This window comes from Temnothorax curvispinosus, unplaced genomic scaffold (genome assembly GCF_003070985.1).
Source record: "Temnothorax curvispinosus isolate PA1 unplaced genomic scaffold, ASM307098v1 QBEX01015545.1, whole genome shotgun sequence".
Classification (NCBI taxonomy): Eukaryota; Metazoa; Arthropoda; class Insecta; order Hymenoptera; family Formicidae; genus Temnothorax; species Temnothorax curvispinosus.
Genome location: NW_020225325.1, coordinates 1 through 4,495, shown reverse-complemented (window position 1 = coordinate 4,495; position 4,495 = coordinate 1). Strand labels below are relative to the sequence as shown.

General features: G+C 37.2%; 1 pseudogene; it reads right to left on the bottom strand.

Annotated features, from left to right (window-relative positions):
- Nucleotides 1–1,418: 1,418 nt before the first annotated feature.
- Nucleotides 1,419–3,117, bottom strand: LOC112465840 (annotated as a pseudogene).
- Nucleotides 3,118–4,495: the final 1,378 nt, after the last annotated feature.

The window sequence follows — 4,495 nt, the reverse complement described above, 5'->3', positions numbered from 1 at the left end:
CTCTGTTCGATCGATCTTTGAATTACACTCCTGTTTATCAATAGCGTGGTAACGAGACCGAACGTCATTAACGCGAGTTTTAATTAGTAGAACACCCACGCGACGTTACCACCCGCCCTCCCCTCCCTAATAAATTAAAGTCAATAAATATTTCAATGCTATGTTTTTTAAATCGGAATGCATATTTATTAACCAATATTTTAGTGGATTGCCATTCATTTTTATTGGTGGTTGATTTAAGTAATATTGAAGTTCATCCACCATTGTGAAATCGTTATTCTTTAACGTATGTTTGGATTTAGCAACTAAATTTTCGTAAAATGTCCAAAAATTATCACTTTGGATTAAATTATTTTGTTGCGCGTCTTGAAAATCGCATATATCTGATTCATTGTATTTATATTTATTATTTGCGTGTTTTTGTTAACACAATGAGCGTATGCAATTTTATCAGAAAAAGGAAGGGTTCTTGAATCGAGGATCTAATAGTTGATATCACCAACGGATAAACATTTTCAATATTAATAAATCTTTTTGAGAACTGACGTTCTAATTCACATTTAAAGTGAACATCTATTTTAGTTTTTTGGTGTAAGCATATCTAATTTATTTTTTAACGTATGGATAATCGGAATTACTTTGCTGCCAGTAAGATAATGTTCATCCGCATATAATTCTAGTGGCTTCATCAAATGGTTTTAATAAATCAACAAATTCTTTTGCAGCTTGTAATTCAGATGCAGTCAACATTATCGATGCTGTAGGTTGTTGCAGAAGAATACCATTTATTTTATCTGCTAATTCAATAAATCGTACAAGCATGTCGTAAGTCGAATTCATGTCGTAAGTCTAATCTTGAAGAAAAACTCTCTTTACAGACTATACACGAAAGGTTGACGTCCATTCTGTCTTTACTTTTAATTCAATATAACTTTCAAGGTCTTGTGCTATTTATCAGCCGCAGAAGTCCTCCTTGTCAGATTGAACGTTCAGCAGTTTCGACACTTTGTATTAACTTGAAGGCTGAATGAGCTCGCAATTCATCTGCAGCAACCACAGAGTGTTTAAAATATGTAACAATAGTTTTAATTTTTTTGCAGAAATTGCTGACAATAATATCCTCTTTAATGATAATTGATGGAACTAAGTTCAACGTGTGTGCAAAACAAGACAAATGTTTTTCAATACTAATTAAATCGGTAATTACAATCAAAGGGAGAAAACGCCGTAATTGGTCAGGACTGGATCTTGCTTGTCCGAATAATATATTAATTGAAAGAAAAGTATATATCATATTTGTTCCGCCAATAGTGAATATATTAATTCTTGAGTGACTTTTTACGTACAATTCTTATGCCCTGGCAGAATGTAAGGGCACATGTAGATAAATCTAATATTTCTAAATTACGACACGAATTTTAACTTTCATTACGCGCAACCTCGTTCTGCTCGTAATCATTGATGATCTCCATTGCACGTTTCTCGTTATAGAGAGGGTAGAGAACTTCATTCAGGGTCGGATCTCTTTGCTTCTCGTTGAGAAAGGTGATCAGTTGCTCCAGGTTAATTGTATCGCCCTGCGTTTGCCCTTTGCCTTTTTTTTTAATGTGTGGAAATCTTCTACCACTGGGGCGGTTGGGGAGCGCTGCTACGCGGCAACCAGTCACGCACCCAGTGGCCCCCCGTTTGACAGGGGGGAAGATCTCCTTAACTCCTCACCCTCCGGGGAGAGGAGTGAGGGGAGTGCCGGATTCCATGCATGTACATCGCCCACGATACTACATGCATGGCCTACCGGCTAAAACCACACGGTTGTCCCGGCAAATCGAGAGGGGGGCCCCGGGAAACGCAATGATACCATCCGGGACCCCCTCGCCCTTTGCCCTGCGTTCTAGAATTTTCAAAATAAATAATCGGTCACGTTAATTAACATAAAACCTTTTGCTTGCGTTACGTTAAAATAAATCCAAATTATAAAGTTTTGCAAAACATAAAACATATGTATATGTATAAAAATGTGTATATACATACATATGCGTGTAAAATATATACAACGAATAATATGAGGTAATTAAAATTCATAATTAGGAGTTCTCGTTAAGGGAAATTTTTTTTACCTAACGTAATTCTCTTAACGGTAATTAAAATTCGTAATTAGGAGAAGTAAAGTCGTCAAGCAAATTTTTTTTCTACACAGAAAATTTCTATTTAGATACATTTTCTCCGAAAAGTACTCACATCGACTGAAATAATTCCTCTATGTCCTCGGGCATATTTCGTGATAAAGCGCGTAGAATGCGTCGAAGGTAAAGTCGTCGAGTTCTATCACGTCCTTCTAAATATTAAAAAATGTATTCTTATCTTTGCAATATTTTAGCAATAAAAATGTCGTAGATCATCAATGATTTATTTTAATAACCATCAAGATACTTTTCCGCTAGGTAGGCCTAACTCAGAGAGACACTGGTAAACTTAGCTTCTCCGTTTTGCCGGACACGAAAGTTCTCGCGACCACTTTCACTGGAACTTTTCCATTGGGTTCCACCAGCATCCTGAGTCGCATCCAACTAAAATTGTACAAAATGCTACTTTATTCACGATTTTATTACTTCTTCGAAAATATGTAGATAGAAGAGAAAATTTGATATCAGAATTACGGTTTGATATAATATATATTTTTGTCAACTTTCAGAAGGTACTATAAATTTCATTAAGTCTTTGATACCATAAAAGTCTTTGATATCATGAAATGTAATATAATTTTATTAAAAAAAAAAGAAAGTAAAAAAACATTCAAAAATATATACAAATTTAGTTAGAAAGAAGAATGATTTCAGAAGCTCTGTAATTTCTGCTGAGAGTTAAATCGATTTTGCTTAATACCCTTTTGCGTCGGAGAGGAATTAGAGAAACGCAAAGTTATGCTACATCGTCGATCGCGGAACACGTTTATGGCTAATTATTTCACAGAGGTAAACAGCACTGTTATTTACAGACACGTTAGTGCAAGCGTATATAAATGCGTTGGCAAACTCACTGTTTCTTCAGACATGTAAGCGGGCAAACGTTATTCGCTTTGACGTTGTGCGTAATCGATCGAACGCTGTCCAACCATACCTATGACGACATATACGAATAAAGTATCATCAGAGATTGTTCTTTTTACGGAATGGGAGACTATTATTAAGTCCGTTGCGAGATAGAGATGTTAATCTTAAGGTGGCATTAAAGTAATCTTATCAGTTGTTACATCGCGATGAACGCTACATTCGTTTATACCTACGTAGGTACAAATGTAGCGTCACACAAGTTCTATTTATACCCGGGGATAAATGATTTTGCTACCTCTGCATTTTGACGCTATGCATATTTCATATAAAAACGACTAAACTTTGCTGCTTTTAATATCACTGATTTTTAGTAACATTAATGTAGAAAAGTAGTATTAATGTACAATAGTATTGTCTCTAAATCTTCTAGGATTGTGCTATTGATGCCTTGCTCTGGATTCTCTGGTGGCTGGCTTATCCTGTGAGGCCTCCATTGGTTTCTTTTATATCTTTTATTCGTCCTTCGTCACGCGACGAGACGATCGCCTCGACGATCAGTTCCTTGGTGGAATGCGGCGATGGCACGGGAGATCGACTCCTTGATTCTCGACACTATAGTAACAACTATATTCAAATATTACAATATAAAATGCAAATAAACTTTGATCAATCCAATCATAGACAATAGATATCCAGTTTAAAAGAAATGAGAATCATTCAATTATTCTTACTTAAGGGGAGGTTCTGGTTCAGAGGCCCAAAAAATTCATGAATTTCAGGAATTGTTTTTTTATATAAAATAAATAAATTTGAAAAAAACTTTTAAGGGGTTTTATTCTTGTACTGTTACGTAAAAAATTTTGATTTTTTTAAATTTAAAATAGCGGCTCTCGCTTCCACGCCATGAAGCTACAAACGACGTGAGTTTATGCGCGCGGGGCGCTCCACAGCCTTGCCAGCTGATCTGAAACAAAAAACCCCAAAAATTTATTAAACTAGAATAAATTTGGGGGGTCTTATCGTTTTCCGATTTTTAAAAAACCCCCGGAAAACAAAATGGCAGTCATTTGAAAAAACCCATTTTTTTCGTTAAATGGTTTTTTTTTTTAATGGCTGCCATTTGCGGATGACGCAGATGACGCTTGGTTGTCTAACTGGCCTCCTGGTGGCCGGATCGCATCGTTCTTCGGCCGGTCATCTATTTATCGCTCTCGCGGTTCGGATCACGTCGCTAACTTCCTCTCGGCATGCATATTTCCACTACCTAGTAACCCTGACGCGCTATCTCGCGATCCGGTGAGCGTTTCGCGCCGCTCTTTCGCTGGTCACCCGTTTCGTGACTCCCCGGTTCGGACCGCGCCGCTATTATTCTCGCCGCGTGCACGGTTCCACCTAGTGACCACCTAGTGACCCTGACGCGCTATCTCGCGATCCGGTGAGCGTTT